Genomic DNA, 20936 nt, shown 5'->3' on the forward strand with positions numbered 1-20936 from the left:
GTCAGCTTGAACCTCAATAAAAGAATCACGCATGCCAATGTATTTGGGCTGTTTCTGGGCAGATTTCTTCTGGCATCAGAAGCCAATGACCAACAGTGAATAATAGAGCTTCCCAGGCATCTCCAGAGGTGAGTAAGATGCAAGCTTCTAAAGTTCTAACCTGGGTTGAACTTGGATACTATATTTAAAGAACGTATTCACTAGACAGTATGTTGGAAAAAAACACTGATTGGTAGTCCGGAGGCACCAGATGTAGCTCTAGCTGTTCTGGTAAGTAGTTGAGTAACCCATAAAACCAGTCTCATCTGCAGATGATGACTCTTTTGCCTTCACTTTTAAAGAAAGCCTACAATTTCTATGCTTGTAGAAAGCCTACAATGCAGCACTAATTAATCACAGAGAGCTGAACTAGTATAAAAGTAGATTTTCCTATTCAGCGAAAGTACTTTCAAAGGCACAAAGGAAATCTTAGAAATAGCTCAAAGCAGAATTATTGGCTTGTGTAAAAGGAGCTTGAATTTACCTGAAAATGTGAATGAATCAGGGGTACTAAAATGACAGTAAGTTTGTGTCTAATTATTAAATTGTCTGTACTATAGTACCATTCCTTATCAACACTATTCCAAATAAGATTAAAATACAATATATTCATGGATTATTTTCTTCTTTGTGAATTTCTGCATTTATAAATTTCCTACAAAGGAAATACACTAATTTGGCTTTCAGAGATTTTTTTTAATAACTTTTTTCAAATAACTTTCTATTAAAATGTATCTCTTCCTTTGTCTTCACAATATACACATATTTCCAAACTTCTCAGTATTTATATAGTGAGATCACATATTTACACCTACTATCATCCTGGTGGGAAAGAAAAAGGCAGCTCCATTCATTTCTATGATTTATTTACTATTCTACATGAACCCTACATCTGTTGAACAGTAACTGAGGAGGGAAGAGACTTAAGAATGTGGCAGTATTTTAGTTTCTCTCCGGTTAAATCTCTCCCAGTTTCAATCTTCTTGTCGGAATGTCTTGGACTTGTTTGAATAAAACTGTTAAGATAAAAACTCATCCAAATTTATGCATGAAAAATATACTAAAGTATTTGTCATATTTTATTTCATTTGAACATTTAGAGCATTGCATGAAACACAGAAGTAAAGACAGATGGTCTCAGCTTTCCCCTTGTTCTTCTGAGATGATATTTGGGTAGATGGGGCTTTTATAAGGTTAGCAAAGGAGAACCCCCACATACTGTCTGGTTTTCAATATTATGTTTTCTGAGCCTGCTTCAGACATCCCTTGATCAACTGCATAAATCCTAGATGTTTATTGACTCTGGAAAGTCTTTGCCCTTCTTTGTCTTTGCTCAATCCCAAGGCATTCATGGTCGTGTTGATCCTCCACTGGTCTACTGATCATTTCAGCATTTCCTTATTTCCTCACCAAAGAAGTAGAAACTACAACCACCAATAATTGTCACACAACTGCAGGCTGTAGAAACCAAGAACGCAGTCCCCGACTGATTTGTCTGCCTCCATCTGTGCATGATTCTGATCCAACGTTGGACTTCTTCAAGAGACTGGCCATGCAAGACATGTTTGAGAAACAGGCCTAGAGATTTGATATCCACAGTTGCCTTGTAATTATTTATCTAGATGTTACCCAGCTTCGCACTTGCTACCCAAGGTTGATTTGCAAGATGGGAAAGGTTATGGCATCTTACAAGTTAGCCCTGCTTCCATCTTCTTTTCACAGTCCACTGAAGTGAGCTGGTAGGCTTTCCATTGCTTCCCCACCTGTAAGGAAATTACCTTCCAGCATGTCTTTCTCCCTTCCAAGATGATATTAACTATTCCCCTTTCTGAGAGTCATAGTAGCAAAAGAAATGAGAGGCAAAAAAACCCCAGCATCCTATGGAGAAAAATTCCAGAGTCAGCTCTAATAGATAAAAGTAGATGGATACATGTAGACAGATACAAACTATTGAAATATGGATACAGATAGATATACAACATTCTTTTGCACCTGAATGTCTCAATAATTAAGAGGTGTGCCCATTCTCTTTGGAAGAATCAGGCTCTATCTTAATAACCTGGAAATTGTTTTGAGAAATCATGAATATGAATTAAATTGTCAGTGTTCAAAAGAACATTATTTGATTTCCTTATTGTAAATAACACAGCATTCATAGGGAAATGGTATTTAAATGACAAGTCACAAGATAATTTGTGGCAGACTACCTCATTGTCTTTCCGAGCTAACCCACCAGAGGGAGAGAAATGCATAAATAATGCATTTATAATCCCATCCTTCTAGTCTCTGATTTACTTCAGCAACAATGGAAATTGGCCCTCTTACATGGAAAAATTATTTTGTAGCAACATAAGGGCCAAAGCAGTAACAAAGACTTAGTTAAAGGAAAACAATTGTTGATAGTTTTGTGAATATTATCTAAAGATAATTTAACAGGGGATTTTTCCACAACGTTAATTGTTACAAAAAGCAAGGCTGCATGCAAACAGCTAATTGATATAAACCAAGAAGAAATTCTAAGAATGTCTTGCCTAATGAGCTTTCTGCAATCTTAGAAGTTTCAACGTTGCTTAGAAAAACCAATTTTCCACCAACCTTCAGAGAACGTGTAAATCTCTACGTCTAGTTTATCTAACCTAGTTCATTTTATCTCTTCTTTTTGAACTTCACAAAACCTTCAAAGAATAACTAGTTATTAATTAAATATAGAATGTTCTTTCCAGCCCACTCCATCTCCATCTTTCCTGGAATTCTCCCAGGGCAGAAAAGACTGACAACTACTTTCAGTCCTATCTCCTTCCTCATCTAAACCGGTGTTTACTGACCAATATACAGTCCAAAGCAAATTCCCTGTTATTCTTAAGAAGTAAATATGAAACTGTCTTATTTGAAGTGCAAGCAGTGATAATAAATATTAGAATTAGGAAACTAACAGACAAAATTCCCTTACTTTTTACTTAGCTTGAGTTACAGTTTATTCAATTTTTATAAAAGAAGTGGAAGAGTAAAAAGATAGTAATGCAAGTATGGAAATCACCCTCTAGGAAAACGGTCAACTCTTCATTTAAACACATTCCTCTGTGTATGTAAGTTTAAGATAAGAAAACACAATTGCTTCTAAAAATAAAAACAAAGATTAGGATTCCTTATTTGTATGCTCTTTCAGTTTCAGAATCTATTCTCTTCAAAAAGGCAAGAGATTTTCTTCAGGATTCCATTGTTTTAGAATAATGCTCTTGACAAAATAATGAAACAGATACGTGAAACATGTCAAATGCTCACTACTGATGGTACCTCTAGGGATTATCTCTTTCTTTGTTTCTTAAACACACTAGACATAAATGACAGAAAGAGACACCTACCTCCTTATGTTATCAATGAGGGAAGGAAAGGATACTGCAAAGTAATTTTGTGAACATGTTGTATCTGAAGAGTTGGACATTCTTGGCTACTTTCAGTTTATAATATTTTGAATAAAATAAAATAATGAAAATGAAGGTCAGTGTTAAATATCCAATAAAAGTAATAAATAATAGTATGAAACACCTAAATTCGTATATATATACACAAAATTTGCATAGTAAATTTATAATACAAGTGTGAACTATACTAAACATCTAAATTTATGTATATAATATACTATATATAAATTTTTATGTATGTATGTGTCATACAACTATTTTTATATATACAGTTTTTGATATATAATTTTTGATATAATGTAGATATATCTATATAAAATTATGAAATATATACATATATGATATAATCTATCATATTGAAAATTCTGGCAGAAATATGATGTATACATATGTTGCACAGATAGATATGTATCTACATATCTATACATATATATATATATATATATATATATATTATATATGACATGCATACATAACATATATCAAAAATTCGGGTGGATTGTGTGTGGGTATCAAATTGTGTCACCTCTTTATTATCTAGGATCACTAAATTTTGTTTTTAAAGGTTTTGCAGGAATTATCTTCTATTCCCTAAATAGGAGACATTGATGTCCCCTGTATTAAAACAGTCTGCTGATTCAAATTGGATTACATTAAAATCAATTTTTGTTCCACATTTTTGTGGGTTTTTTTTTAATGATTAGCATATAAGGATGAAATCTTGAATAATGAGACAATGAAAGATAGTAATTTCAGGCCATGAAAATGAACATATTGAGAAACATATTCCAGTTTTAGTCAGATATAATGAGAATCCCTTTTATATCCCTGTTTTTTTTTTAAATAAAATATGCCAATGACCACTAACTAAAAAGACTGAATTATAGTGTTTATAAAATCTATTAAAAACTTGGAAATAAAACAAAAGAGAGTACCTATCATAATAAGGCCCTATTTCACAGGCACACTAGAGGATTATTCAATTTTCTAAATACACCTGTGTTCCAATTGCTCAGGACCCACTCACTGACAGATTACATGTCAACTTGCTCATTTCTGTCCAGTTGAAAGGATAATTCCAAAGGTTATAGTTTTATTGTTCTGTAGACCACTGATCTGTTTTATTTTTAACTTAACATATTTAAAAATAATGCTTATAAATGCATGGTTCCCCAAGTGTTCTTAAAACCTTACTTAACATTTAACTTACTTCCTCATTAATGAGTTCTAAAACTTTGTCATGGACATTCTATATTTGTATGAGAATTATGGTTTTAACTTTAATTTGTGAAATTCTAATTAGATACTTTTGCAGAACTCACCAAGATACTGAAGTCCTCTGGTCTACGCAGATTTACCTGATGGAGCCATTAAAGTTCACTGGTTGAGATGCTTCATGGACAATTTAAACTTGGGCACATTTTCTTGGCTTTCAGAGTGATTCCCAAGTAGGACTGAACTTTACCTTTGTTAACATTGTATTTCTTTAATTTTTGTCGTTGCCGTTACTGATACATTAATTTCCTGTGTCACTTTTGTTTTTGTTTTTGTTTCTGGTGAAATCTATTCCTTCTCTCTATTGTCTAAGTCATGGTCATTGCAGTGCCTCTTTCTATGAGTCTGTCTTGACTCAAAACATGGAGTTAGTCTCCACTGCACGGAGAGAGAAATCTCTGTACAAATCTGATCCATTAAAGGTTAATAAGTTGTTCATCATTAGTGGATGCAGGGGTTGGGAAACTGGTTTTATGACAATTTGGTGACTTCTATTGGGATAATAGATGTCTATTTTCTGTTTGAGGAGGAAAAAAAGAAAATATAATTTCTAGTTTTGGTTACTTTGCCCATTTTATTTGTGAACTGCAATCAGTTAAGAAAATATTTTGTGCCTTCTGGCAATAAGAGCAGCTCTCTGCAATCTGATGGAGTTAGTTTGGTACTTAGTGTTCACTTGTGATACATGCGTGAGGTTGGACAAATGAAACTATGTGCACTCTATGTCTATAACGCAGAAAGCCTTTACCTTTTGTTGTGTGTGTGGATGTGAAATATCTTCCCACTTCCATAGATATGAAACATTATTATTCCAACCAAAGCTATGTTCTGACTAGTATAAAAAGATTTTTATGTACTTACGTAAACCTAATATTCCCTACCAAATACCTAAAAAATAAAGAAAATAAATGTCTAATTCTTTAAATGTGACAGACTTTTAAAAGATTGTTTCTTACAGAAACTGCTAGCTCAGAGGTTTTATGTAAAAAAGTTTTATGTAAGATTTCAAATAAATATGAGAGAAGCTGAAACTTTGGACAAATTAGACTGATCTAACAATTTTTTTTCCTTCAAGAAAAGAGCTATATTTTTCTCTGTATAGAGTATTATCTAGAATTAAAAAAATAAGGTTCATATTTTCACTAAAAACCTAGTTAACCTGCTGAGTCTTTAAACTTAGTATATTGGTTTACCAATTAGTTAAGGTAAGATAATATCTACATAATATTTATGATGTTGAAATTGTTAAATTTTTTGAACTAAATTTATATGTAATTATAAACACACTTTATATGAAGAGTGGTTCAGCAGCATATTAATGTAATTTCCAAGCCAGTTAAGTTACTTTGAGAACTCAAACTAATAATACATGAAGGTAATTTATAGATATTATTTTGATAACCAAATACTTTCTAAGTGAGGTAGAATACTGACACCTTGGTCAGTAAGTAATTAATTATGTCTCTGTGTGTGTGCGTGTATGTGTATTGCCTTCTTTATGATGTTACAGAGTGCATATTCTAATGGATCATATTTATGGATTTTGCTACTTCAAAAAGATGTAGAAGAAATGTGGGAGGATGTAAGACAACGTATCATGTACATCTATGGTATTTTTGGTCTGCTAATTGTTTACATAACAAACAATTATCAAACACCTACTTCCCAGTTTTTTTTCTGTGAAGTAGTAATTATTTTGAATACAATTTATAGTTAATATGGGTGATTAAGACTACACTGGAAGAGGGGTACCTGGTGGCTCAGCTGGTTAAGTGTCCAAGTTTGGCTCAGGTCATGGTCTCATGGCTCATGAGTTCAAGTCCTGCATCGGGCTCTGTGCTGACAACTCAGAGCCTGGAGCCTGCTTCAGATTCTGTGTTGCCCTCTCTCTCTGACCCTCCCCTGCTCCTGCTGTGTCTCTCTCAAAAATAAATAAACATTAAAAAAAAAGACTACACTAGATGTAATAGTAGCAAAAATGTTTACATGTGTATGCAAGACAATGTAATATGTTTTATTCATCAAAGATATTGAGTCTAGTAAATTAATAGGTAGTGAATATGGTAAATTAGTAAATTGTCTAACCACATGAAAAAGAAGATAGTGAAAAATCAAAATCTTAATAGATATACAAAGTTGTAAGTAGCAGAAAGGAACTTTTACTCGTCTGGATTTATTATATTTATAAATAATAAGTCTGAAAAGAAGCAAAGAAATTTCTTACATGTTAATAAAATTTGTTCAGTTTTAATAGGTTTATCAATTTATCAATAAGAGACTTTTAAAAAGGAGTTTGTGAACATTTTAGTGCCAAATATTATATTGTATGTAATATAATATTTATATATATATATATATACATATATTTATTTACGTATATACACATGTATATATATACATATATATACATGTATATATATTTACATATATATACATATGTGTATATATATACATATATTTATTTACATATATATATATGTGTGTGTGTGTGTGTATCACAAGCTTTGTTATGTTTAAGATCAGGTTCTATTTCTCAATAGCTAGCATGTCTTTCTCCAGACTTCAGATTAATTGGCTCCCTTAAAACCTTATTTCTCTAATACATACAAGAAAAGTTGTTAACATCTGCAGGCTTTTTTCAGCTTTTTTCTTTATTTAAGGATAGAAGCAATGTTCTTTCAAGCTCTATATCACTGCCCTGAAACTGGAATTCTCAAGTCTGAACATTTTAAATACTGAATTTATATATATTCTACAAATATATTTTATGAAAAAATGGGATTGTATTGCCTATAAATGATTAGAAATGCCTTGGGTCATTCTTGAGTTTTTATCTACAGACAAGAACAAAATTAACCCAACTGAAAAAAAAAAAAATCAAGTAAGCATTTGGAGGCAAAAAAATAAAGGTGGTTTATTGTTACATCCTTCAAGTTTACTCTGGTTTAATGTAATATGAACATTTATTAATTCACACCAGAAATCAATAAATTGCATTTGTTCACTCATTAAGGGAGAAAAAAAGAATCTGATGAGGTTTAATTCACTAATGTATTTACTCAGGAAGAGCTCATTAAGCTGAAATCACTGAATTAACAGTAGTTAAATAAAAAATAATCAAAGTAAGAAATATTTAAAAGAATTAAATTGGAGGGGAAAAAATGCCCAATCAGAAAATGGAGCTCTTGGCACAGCTATCTCGACGGCCTTCACAGCTGGAGTGAAAGAGTTACAGTGAAAGCCCAGGTGTGGCGGAAGGCGACGTTGGCAGTAACACTGGGCTTCAAGGCTACTGTTTAGCTCACCTCTGATTCCACACCCCTCCTCTGGGGCAGCACTGCCTTTCCATGTCCTGCACGCGGTTACTGCAATGTCCTATGAGAACATTCCCTTCTGCACACATGGGGGAGATTTGTGCCTCTTCTCCTCTTTTTTTTTTTTTTTTTTTATTTGTCCTTCTTGTTTTCATGTGCTTGATTTCAGTTCAGTTCCATGTGTTAGGAGATTCTTTCCTGGAAAAACAGAAAGCCTTTCTCTTCTTTTACAACATTGTTGGGAGCAAAATGCCACGTGGCCTTGGTACACATGAATTACACAAATCTTTTCCCATAATTTCTGTATTACTTGTATGGCCGCTCAGATCCAACTTAAATTAAGAGTTACCACTATTATCCATCCATTTTCTGATTCCTCCTAAGTGTAGAAGGCATGGAAAAGAGGTCCTAAAGGGACGTTTACCAAGTACGGCCCTGATGGAACTGCTAAACCATTCTCCAGATGGTTGGATTGGTGTTTTTTGACATGTGATGTGAGGAATGTTTATGATTCTCCCAGCTTCACTGAGATGCTGATTCATCTCTCAGAGATTCCATTGTGTTCTTAGACATCCTGGATACTTGAAATAAAAAATAAAATGAAATAAAATGAAGTAAAATGAAATGAAATAAAACAAAATAAAATAAAACAAATAAAATAAAATAAAACAAAACAATCTTTATGGCTTAACTTAGATTTGGAGCACTTAGGTGACTTCCCAGATATGCTGCTTTAATGTGGTAGAGAAATCTTGGGCTTCAGATTCAGAAACACCTATTTAACAGCCTCCCCAGCTCTATTACCTATAAGTGTAGTTATCTCCTCTATGAACCTCATTTTCCACATAGCTAAAATAGGAGCAATAACTATATCAAAAGAATCATTAGAAACCTGATACGAGAATACCTATTAAATGCCTGTTACAAAGCATAGTATACTGAATGCATGCAATATGGTATGTATTATCATTAACCATATCGGAAGAATATTATTATTTTTACTCAGGAATCATTCTCATGCCTCCAATGTACAAGTTAGGTTTTTGTTCTACTACAAAACATCTATGCCTATCAGGTGACTCAAGCAAGTTGAGTCCTTTAAAGCCAGTTGCATGCTCTACACACATACACACTTTGCCAGAAAGGTAATTTTGATGCTCAGAGGAATTTTCTTCATTTCTCTTAATATTTTCATAATATTTTAATCGGTCACTCTTCTTACCCTTTTGGTCATCCCCTCACACATAAAAAAAAAAGTCAAGACAAAGTAATAAATGTCAGTAGTTGTGTGTCATTACTAAGATGCCACCAGGGCAAAACTATCGCGTGCATGAGTAGAATATAAAAATTTGCTCTGAGTGAGAGAGCTAATTAACAGAATTATGTAAGTTTTCTCCTATAATGGTTTCCTATCTCTGGTTACCTTAGCCATTTCACTGGGTTCTTAGCTGAATTCTCAAATATATATTTGACACTTTTCCTCATTCAGTTTTCAGGCTCTCCCCCTAGATCTCTGAAATTCCTCCCTGACTCTGCCCCATGATTTGCCTTTGGTTTGAAGTTTAACATGACACCAGCTTACTGATCATTAAACTGACATGCTCCTTGCTGACACTGATAGATTTCTAGGTATGTAAGTATTCTGCACAATTTTACTTCCACAAGTACTTTCTTTCAAATGTTTATTTATTTTTGAGAGAGAGAGAGAGAGAGAGAGAGAGACCGTGCACAAATCCTCCATGAAAAGGAGGAGCAGAAAGAGAGGGAGACACAGAATCCCAAGCAGGCTCCAGGCTCCGAGCTGGACACAGAGCTGAGACTGTACCCAAGACTCACCAACTGTGAGATCATGACCTGAGCCAAAGTCGCACATTCAACTGACTGAGCCACCCAGGCACCTTCCTCTACAAGTATGTTAGAGGAATTCTCTGCATCTCTCTTTAAAAAAAAAAAAAATTAACGTTTATTTATTTTTGAGACAGAGAGAGACAGAGCATGAATGGGGGGAGGGTCAGAGAGAGAGGGAGACACAGAATCGGAAGCAGGCTCCAGGCTCCGAGCTGTCAGCACAGAGCCCAACACGGGGCTCGAACTCATGAACCACGAGATCATGACCTGAGCCGAAGTCGGACACTTAACCGACTGAGCCACCCAGGCGCCCCTCTGCATCTCTCTTTAGAACACCTTTTTTCTGTCCTTGTGTAGAAGAACTCTGTGTTTAACTGAGGCTAACTAACCCAGAGGCTGTCAGCCTCCCCTGTGTTGGTCATCTCAGGCTCCCAGGAAAGGTGTACCATGTAATACGATGTTAGGAACTAACTCAGGTTTTGACAACATCCTTTTCTCTCCTGCAGGTACCATGGATTTTGAACTCTTCAGTATGTGTTTACTCATCTTCTTCTCCCAGGGGAAGCTTTTGCTGCCTCCTCACTAGATCTTCAAATGCAATCTCTGCTTTCCTGGAGTCCATGGTTTTTGTTATCTAGATACAGTTCCTGGGATGACGGATACAGATGTTAAGGGAAAGATACAAATTTTCTGCATACTTTACCTCTGGAAAGAAAGATGGAAGAGGGAGTGGATCTGGCAGGAACACTTGTTCCTGGTTTTCCATCATGTTTTATTCATTAAAAAAACAAAAAAACAAAAAAACAAAAAACAAAAAAAAACCCCAGCCATTAATCACTTTGGAAACGAGAAACAGGTTAGCATCTTTGCAGTGAAAAATAAAGTATTTCAGATTTGTGCAGGCGTTTATGCAGATAAGTTAGAATTAAAAATCATCCCCCCCTCTGTCATTTTGCTTGACCAAAATATACCAGAATAGTCCTTAGCAGCTTGCACTGACGATTTGTACTTTGGACCCTGGCCTTGGAAGTCTGCACAAGTAATTCTCCAAGCTGGTGACCTTAACTGCCCCTGACTAACACTGACATCGGAAGCCACATAGTGAAAAATCTCCAGTACTTACTTTGTGCTTTTTTGCCTTTCAGCTTTTTAGTCACAGCTATAAATCCTATAAGGTATATTCCTGGGAACAGCATGAATAACCTCTGGCCTATGTCTCATTGTTCTCTGAACCATGATCCTAGGCCTATGGAAATTTATTTTTACCTAGTTTTGAGTAGGTCTTTGAATCTATTGAATACATTTGAAAAGGCGAGCAGCGTTACTAAGGAAACTGGCATTTGCTAAATGCCACCATGTGGGCACCAATGTGCTACCTGCTTTACATGTTGCTCTGTCCTCTGGTTTCAAGTCAACCAGGAGCTTCCATCAGCATCCAGGAACCCGCTGTGGAAAGGAACTTGAAAATCCACACCCTTACTCACCTCCAACACTGGGCATGAATCATTTCCTTCTTTTGCAATAAGATCCAGGGAAGGACTTTAAAATAAGATGCATCAGCCATCTTCATGGCATGAACAAACATCAACAAATCAAGTTCTAACAGGAGTTCATAGAAAATGTCAGCTGGTATCTGAGAAGGCATTATGAGACAGAAGGAAGAGAAGTAAAATTGTAATGACTCAGAGGAAAATCCTCCATGAGAAGAATTTAGTTCACAAAAGAAAATGTAGAACACATTTGTTTCTGATTCTGAGTAATATCAAAGAAAACTTTAACCGCATTAAATAAGGTCACGGTGGATATGAAAAGTGTGGAATTCAGTGAGAAATCATTGCCAAATAAAATGTTCACTGGGAAGGGTAAAAAGCAGATTTACACCGAAGACATCAAATTAAAGTACATAAAATAGACATACAAATAATTTCCAGAATCTAAAAAAGAAAAGAAAAGAAAAGAAAAGAAAAGAAAAATATGAGAGAATGAATATACACAGAAAATTAACCATAAAAATTAAAGTTATGATTGAAAAAGAACAAGAAAACTTAAATATAAGTAATAATCTAAGATAAAAGTCAAGAAGCCTTTATGATCAGATTAGCACTTGGCCCACTCTGAGGGCCTGAAGATTGTACACCATGCAACTCCGGGGTAGGTCATTCACATGGAGTTTAACGTAGACGACCATGATGTGGACTTGTGAAAGGTGTGGGAACATTCAAGAAAACAATTCAGTGATCAAAAATGAGTAGGAGAGATAATAACGAATATTTTAAATATATTTTAAGTATAATTGCCAATAGAACACTAAAACCAAGTTGGAGTCAGAGCTTCTTTCCTTTGGTAAAATCAATTCCTAAAGAAACTCATATAATATTTATAAAAGTTTCACTAAAAAAGAGTTGAGTCATGATCATTTCAAATATTATCAAGCATCTCAAAATATAAACGTTCAGGTATGAAAGCCTCTGGGAAAATGCTCAGTGAAACACTTTAGACCATTGTGAGAGAAATCAGAAAAGAAATAATGCTATGAGATAATTGGCATCACAGTGGGGATGAAAAGATATAGAAATATAGAAATAACTTTTTATGTCACTAATAGTTATAAGAATTAAAAGTCAATGTTGATAAACCTTCATTTTCTTATACCATAGGAAAAAAATAATTTAAAGTGTAAGGCAGGCAAGGAAAAGATGTCTGAAACTGGAGAGACCATGGATGTGAGCTTGAAAGTGAAGGTTTTATTTAATAATGTATTAGTTGAGGGACACCTGGGTGGCTCAGTTGGTTGAGCGTCTGACTTCAGCCCAGGTCATGATCTCGTGGTCCATGAGTTCGAGCCCCGCGTCGGGCTCTGTGCTGACAGCTCAGAACCTGGAGCCTGCTTCAGATTATGTGTCTCCCTCTCTCTCTGCCTTTCCCCCTCTTGTGTGTTGTCTCTTTCTGTCTCTCAAAAATGAATAAATGTAAAAAAAATTTTTAATAATGTATTGGTTGACAACTTGTTCTGATGGATAATGTTAAATTTCGACTTTATTCACACCTTGTAATAGGGGGCCCTCAATCAAACTCAGAGACACCACTCTTGTTCGGATAGGACCCACCGAGGACAAGAGCGACCTACACACTTTTGAGAAACACAACTACTTAGTTGAGCTTAGTTATTCCTATTGTTATCCACAAGGTTTGATTTTCAATGGACCCCTTTGGCTTAGATTTATTTCTACCTAGGGCAGTGGGTGTCTGCAAATTGAAGGAAGTATATCCTGTTGTAAAAATAACATGAGAAAGTAGAAATTAAAAAAAAAATAGATTTGTGACCTTACATAAAGACAAATTGGAAAGTTGCAAGGGTTAATAATGAAAAAAAGGAAAGCAGAAATAGTGTCTTTTGTCAGAGGGTTAAAAATTGTTGCTTTGTTTTATACTGCAGTGATTGAATGATTGTAAATTTAGGAATGCTTGTGATAGCTTTATGATTAAATTAAAAGCACATTAGCTAACCTCCACATTATAACACACAGGTAGCCATTTGAGGCAGACTGCTTGTTCATTATTTTCTAGTCCCTTCTCCCTTTGTCCTCAGCAACTGCACCTCAAAATCACAGCTAGTACATGAATGCCAAGGTAAAGGCTACATCCCACTGTCCCCTTCGCATCTGTGTGAGAATATAAGTAAGGTTTGGACAATGAGTTATAGTTAAAGAGGCGAGTGAAACTTAGGGGAGGTATGTTAAAGAAAGGGATCATGCTTTTCTCCTTCCTGTTTCTCTTTTTTGGCTCATTGGAATGAATATGGTATATAGGTGACATATGGTTATCTCTAGGGAAAAATAGTTATAAAAGAAAAGAAACCGTATGGATATATATGTGCATGCAGGTACACACATGAACACTTACACACACACACACAAACATTCATTGCCCTTTCACCTAAAAAGAAGCAATCCATATCGCAGAAGATAAAGACAAATAAAGCATTAAGCACAAAAAATATATAATACAATGACAATAGTGAAGCCAAATATTGCTATTAATTCATAAACTAATTGTCAAATAAAAGGCTTAGAAATTACATAAAGAATTAAACTAGTATAAGGTGTTTAATAATTTTTTTAATTTTTAAAAAAAATTATTTTAGAGAGAGAAAGAGAGCAAGTGGGGGAGAGAGATAGAGGGGGAGAGAGAGAAAATTCCAAATAGGATCTGCACTGTCAGTGCAGAGCCCTAGGCAGGGCTCAATCCCACCACCCTCAGATCATGACTTGAGCCGAAATCAAGAGTCTGGCATTCAACTGACTGAGTCACTTAGGTGCCCTTATCTATTTAAGAAAATACTATAAACTATTTTATTTTCCACGCACCATCAATGGCCAAATTCATACATTTAACTTTACCTGTTTACCCTATTCCCTAGTACTTCTTGGCTTTTTTGGTTTTGTTCTTACCATAGACTTTTTTGCAGATTTTCCTATTGATGCCTCAGATCATCCTTCATCTTTTTAGATTCTTGTTTATATTATTTTTTAATGATTTTTATATCACTGAGCTTCTGTGATGATTGTTTCTCCAAAAACATGTATGTATGTATGTGTGTGTGTGTCTGTGTGTGTGTGTATATATATATATATATATATATATATATATATATACACATAAAGGAATTAAATCTCTAGTTAGTAATGTAGCATAATCTAAATATGCACATAGTAGTATTTTCTATATTTCTCAGTCTTTTATATTAAGAACCTCTGAAGTATAGTAAGCAATGGCAAATCTGTCACAAAAACAAGTCTAGGCAGGTGTAAAGGGAGGTTGGAAAGAGTTGAGAACATGAATTCAGGAAAGGAAATGAGCACAGTTGCAATAGCGATCATTAGGGTAGGATCATAAAAAATAAAATAAAATAAAGAATGAAAAAGGAACCGGAGCTCTGAGAAAGAAACAGAAAATCAAGTCTGTCATATTTTTCCATGGTAGCAGAATATAGTCCCCACTCTCCATTGGGGAAATGGAGAGAACATAAGAATAAATAATAAAATATTGAATGCAAGAAATTCAAAGGAAAAAACAACAGCCCTCTCAACATAATGAAAATTTTAAACCTTCCAAGTACACATTCACAATATATAGCCACACCACACCCAGACACTCAGATTGCCATATCATAAAATATCATGCACCAAACAAAGCTTTTTAAATATCCACCAAAGAGAATAGAAGATAGACTTTTGAGACAGCTTTTATTTAACATCATATTTTCTACTTTTACCTATATTTAACTTCAATATAGTAACTGTGGTAGTCTACATTTTGATCCATACTTGCTTTCTATAGCTGTTTATATAATAAATAACTTTACTCCAAATGATAAGTTTTGTCACTTATTTTTCTGAGAGATATAAGATTAAAGATCTTATTAATAAAATAATTCAATCATTATATTTAAAATTATTTGATTATCTCCTGAAATTGAGAGATATCTTTAATCAAAGTTCAAAAATTTCTCAATAATAAGTTGTACTCCTCTTTTATAAATGAAAATAGAGTTTGAATTAGTCAGATTCATTATATCAATATCATAATATTAAAATGCATTTCCTAATAAAGAGATATTTCTTCATAAGGTAAAAGCCTCAAGTAATATCATAAGTAATGTGTTGCATTTCATTAGCAATTAAATTGTTTGTAAAATAGAATAGAAAGGAAATCTAAATAATTTTCTCAAAATTATCACATTAAATTATACTGGTATGAGAAAACGAACCCAGGCATATTAAAACATTCTCTAACCATTACAATTTTATTATAGCTAAAAGGATAGAAAAGCTACATATATTGTAGTATTTTTGCATTCCAAAATATCTGCCTGGAAGCCCCTTTTCTCCAATGTGAGGATGATTATTTTTCTGTGCTCTTTCCCATAAGACTTCCATTGTTCTCCAGAGTTCTCACAGGAAAGCACTAGGCTAGTTATCTAAATATAGAACACTATTCTGATATTTTATCAGATAAACATGATATGTCCACCTGAATCTTTTAATCTCTGCTTTTGGAGTACAGCACATAAATTAAAAACAAAAAAACAACCCAGCTCGGCCACACAGCCAATTCAGTCAGCAGCAGAAGAGCCAGGCAAGGATTCTGCACTGAAGATGTGCGATGTGGCCTCCATCATTTTCTCTGTGATGACTCGGTTGATGTGGTATTAATCATCTCCTCATTTGTGCATCAGTGCATCCAACTTCACACCAACCCTTTTTGTACAGTGAATTTAAGGACTTACGTTCCCTTCCAGGTAATTTCTGGACATGATTGAGCTTTCCTTGTATTTCAGAGAAAGAATGGGGAGGATGTTGATACAGGAAAGGAAAGAAGTGCCTTTGTCTCGTAACTTTCTCTCAGCATTCCTCCTCAGTCCACAGGGGTCAGAAACGTAGACCCTAAACGACCCTAATTACGAAGGATGCACTTTCTGCCAGGTTAACATAAGGTTTTATTTTCCATGCCAACTCTCCTTGTTTGATATGCTTTTTTTGAAGCTATTTCTGATATTATTAGAAGATAGTATATTTAGTAATTTGAGTTTCCATAATGGGCTAGGAATCATCATCTTGGGTTTAGCAATTAGTATGTCTGATATAAAAAAATATTTTACAGGGCATTATATGATGGCATAATTTTTAATAATGATGTTACTAATTAAGTAACATTAAGTAAGTGAATTTATGTTGTTAAGAAAATAATGATAAAAGCCAAAAAAATAATAATGGTAAAATCCATGCTTACAAAGTGTCATAATGTCTCCTTCTGGTCTTCATTTTTAGCCATTTAAATAATAAATTCAGGTCAATGTATCCCTACGTCTCATAAACCTTCCATGTGCAATAATTGGGTTTTACATTGAACATTATCACTTTAAAAATAATGAAATATTTTAGTACTTAATTATAGTTCCAAAATATAGAGGTAATTCTAACTTGTACTCTGGTGGTTAATACTATGAACTATGAGATTTCCATTCTCTTAACACATTCTAATTTTCGTAATTTTTTCCATGATTCCATGCTATAGATAAAGTTTGGAAAGGTGATTTTAACACAATAACTTAGGAACTTGTGGCCCCTCACTCTGTTAAAATGTATTTGCCTGGCTGGACTTAACTATTTTAACTATTTTAAATATTTTGAAATAAAGAAATAAATATTTAAGAGTATAAAGTAACCTAAATAAAGAGTATAAGTTTTAGTAGAGAACACCCTGCTTTGACACTGACTAAATAAAGCATATGGTTCACTTTCAAGTGTAATCCATGGCTTTTAAATTTTCAATTGAATGTAATGAAAAAAAAATAAGCCTCGGATATTTGGTTATTTCCTATATGTTAAAAACAAAATAAAACAAAACTAGGCTTTGGGCAAGATTTCAAGGGTGATATGATCACAAAGATCACACACGCACACAAAAGCAGCTAGAAGAGAAGAGGAGTAATTGAGAATGGTATAGCCACTAGTGATAATACAGGAATATATCTTGTGGATGTTTTTTTCAATGTGGAAATCAGAGATGATAAATCTACAGATTGAGAGCTGAACTCTATTTTTGTCACGTTGTTCGCCCTGTTCTGCTTTCTCTTTTGCGCTGTTATTGAAGCGCTCTTCTTTATACATGCAGTCACAGAGCGCTGTTCCTTTACTTGATATACCCCTGACTTCTTGAGAGCAGCAACTTACCATCTCTTATTGATTTCTTTTGTTACCAGTTCCTTGAGCAGAGCCTGATGGACATACTAGACTCAATGAATGTTTGTCAAATAAATGGCTCAGTGCAATAAATGTTTGTTAAATAAATGGCTCAGTGCAAAGGTAGCTTAGTAGAGTTTATGTCTTATAGCATGGTTTGTATTTCAGGACTCACTCATACATTGCTGACCATAGAATTTTTTTTTAAAGTTTATTTATTTTTGAGAGACAGAGAGGCCAAGCATGAGTGGAAGAGGGGCAGAGAGAGAGGGAGACACGGAATCCGAAGCAGGCCCCAGGCTCTGAGCTGTCAGCACAGAGCCTTACAGGGGTTTCGAACTCACAAACTATAAGATCGTGACCTGAACCAAAATCAGACACTCGACCAACTGACACACCTAGGCAACTCTGGCCATAGAATTTTTTTAAAAATTTACTTCAAAATGACATGGAAAGGCCAGTATACTTTGGCAGAAGCAGCCGGATTCTACACGTTTGGAACTGTATTTTTGGAAAATGCCATAATTGTAGCCCTATACGTTTATGAACTATAATTAGCACAAGCAGCATATAAGTTATGGAAGTTGGCCATCTTAATAGGACTATAATTTCTCAAGATAGAAAAATAAATGCAATGTAAATAAGATAATTTTGCAACCATTCAGTAACACTGGTTTTCACCCTCCAAATAATTATTGCTATTACAACATTAATTCATTTCATATGTCAAGAATTCTGTATAATTGTTTTGATAAGCATTTAGTAAGATTAGTATTTCAACACAATTTTTGGACGACGTTAAAGAAACATTTCTGTTCTCATTATGACTAAGGCTGCTTTTATTCAGATAGGTTTATCAGGGTAAAGAAAAAAGAAAATCAAACAAAATATTGCAAAAGTAACCACTAAAAACTGATTCGATGTTGCCAAATTTATATTTATGATTTCAAGTTTTTCCTTCTCTTATGTGTAGCAAGAACTTATAGACATGTGTATAACAATTTGAGTTGAGAATCCTTAGAAATTTTTATAATTTTCCTGCTGATATATTTTATGGCTCTCTCACTCATACCCATTTTATCAGCAATTTATTTTCAAAAACATTTCCATCATTTGTTATTTTCATAATATTCAATTTAATTTTTATGAAAGAAATTCTCTTCCGACAACCATGTATCATTGTTTTGTGTAATACTGAAGCACATTGTGTAACTGCAGTATTAAGTAACTGGTACTCACAACTTTGAACAATTAATCCATATTCAGAAAATTCCAGTAAGCGAATACTTCCGGTGTTTCAGAGCCTACTAACCGTTAATGTTCAGTATTTTATAGGTGTAATGGAGACTTGGTTCTGCAATATTGTGATTTAAAAGAAATATTTATTTGGGGGCACCAGGTGGCTCAGTCAGTTAAGTGACTCTTGATTTTGGCTCGGTTCATGGTCTTATGGTTCGTGAGTTCAAGCCCTGCATCAGGGTCAGCACAGAGCCTGCTTGGGGTTCTCTCTCTCTGCCTCTTCCCTCCCTCCTCGCTCAAAATGAATAAATAAACATTAAAAACAGAAAGAAAGAAAAAGAAATATTTATTTGGTGATTTAGAGGAGCAGCCAAGGTGTCTTCTGTTATGTTAATGAGGCAACGTTTGGAATGCACCTAAGGCTGGGGGCTGGTTGCCAGAAGAAACAATCACATGATTAGAAGGCTGGAACTTTCGGTCTCACCCCCTAACCTCTGGTGAAAATAGAGGGGATGGAAGTTGAATCCATGGCAAATAGTCAATGATTTGATCAACCATGCCTATTATAATGAAGCCTCCATAAAATTCTCCAAAAGGACTTGGGTTTGGAGAGCTTCCAGGTTGGTGGTGAGCACATGGAGATTTGGGGAGAGAGGTGTGCCTAGAGACAACACAAAAACTCTGTGACCTTTCCCCATACTTTGTTCTGTGCATCTTTTTCATCTGGCTGTTCCTGAGTTATACCCTTTCATGATAAACTGGTAATCTAGTAAGTAAATGTTTTTCTGGATTCTGTGAGCCCAAGGTGAGGTTAATGGAAACCCATGATCTATAGCCAGTAAGTTGGAAGTACAGGGAGCAACCTGGACTTTGACTTGCATCTGAAGTCCAAGGAGAATGTTTTTGGAACCTGAAAACTGAAGCTGATCTGTCAGAAACACGGGCAACAATCTGCACTTATGATTGGCATCCGAAGGGGCAGGGCCAGAGGCAGTCTTGTAGGACTGAATCTTTAACCTGTGGGCTCTGATGCTATCTGTGGATAGACAGTGACAGAATTGAGGTGATACCTTGCTGGTGTCTGAAAATTGCTTGTTGGTGGTGAGGGAAACTCCTGCTTCTGTGCACTTTGGAAACTGGTCTCACAACACAAGAGTTACTCTTGGCAACTAGCTAGGCAGAACTCAGTGGGAGACTTTCCAGAATGTTTTCCAAATTCTTCAAAACTTATATGTATTACTTTGAGAATAAGAAACTAGCAGAAGAACTTACCTATTAATGATACATAATATTTTTTTTTCAAAAACCACTAGAAAGAAACATACTCACAAGGGTCACAGATGTGACTGACGAATATCAAACAACCTGTGTAAAAACTATTTAAGAGGTGTGTTAAACCTCATAACAGATTTCTATGTTAAAAAATATTATAGAAATAATATTCACAGAAGCATATAAACCAGATTTATGGTATCTTATAATCACTGAAAATTACTATTTTAAGTAACTCTGTGATCTTTACAAAAACAAAAATTACTCTGCATCACCAGATACACTAAAATATAAGTTAAAAAGGAAGTTAACAAGGAATATACATATGAAATGTGTCAATAACAAAATTAAGAACTTTTTATACTGAATCAATGTTTTGTGTTCCAAAGATTTTTAAGCATTTGGAAGGCTCAGGAAAATGGCAAATGTACTTTAAAATTCTGCCACATTTATTTCAAGGTTGCCAAAGCTGACCCAATATTCATTACTGGGAAATGTTCTCAGAGTCCTTTTTGAGGAATCATAAAAATTCTAACAAACGACTTAGTGCTGAAATGCAAGACAGGAGTCTCAGAGGGAAAGAGTCTAAGGTCAGTAAAAAGAATCTAACAAGGTTGTCCTACTCTGAAAAAATGAGGGCAGAATCAAATAAAACCACTTTACAGTTCCGCTCATACAGCTAATCAAAAGATTCATTTGATTTTTGTTTAACTTATTTGGATAGGATTTAAGCTATTTTTATAAAATAATTTAAAATATTTGTGTTGTTCTCTGTTAAAACT

The 20936-nt window shown here is 34.4% G+C and overlaps 2 long non-coding RNA genes across 3 annotated transcripts in view; both read right to left on the minus strand.

Annotated features, from left to right (window-relative positions):
* Positions 1-1105: 1105 nt before the first annotated feature.
* On the minus strand, positions 1106-3486 carry LOC122237684. The gene is made up of 2 exons (XR_006216286.1): positions 3402-3486; positions 1106-1917 (listed from the first exon to the last, which is right to left on the minus strand). It is a non-coding gene; the product is annotated as an uncharacterized LOC122237684 (long non-coding RNA).
* A 4412-nt stretch (positions 3487-7898) lies between these two features.
* Positions 7899-20936, minus strand: part of LOC122237682 — a 38296-nt gene continuing 25258 nt past the window's right edge. For both annotated transcript variants that reach the window (XR_006216281.1, XR_006216282.1), the window contains exons 3-4: positions 11383-11531; positions 7899-8631 (exon numbers count right to left, since the gene is read on the minus strand). This is a non-coding gene — a long non-coding RNA (uncharacterized LOC122237682). The remainder of the gene's footprint in view (positions 8632-11382; positions 11532-20936) is intronic.

The sequence above is a fragment of the Panthera tigris genome, chromosome B1, assembly GCF_018350195.1.
Source record: "Panthera tigris isolate Pti1 chromosome B1, P.tigris_Pti1_mat1.1, whole genome shotgun sequence".
Lineage (NCBI taxonomy): Eukaryota > Metazoa > Chordata > Mammalia > Carnivora > Felidae > Panthera > Panthera tigris.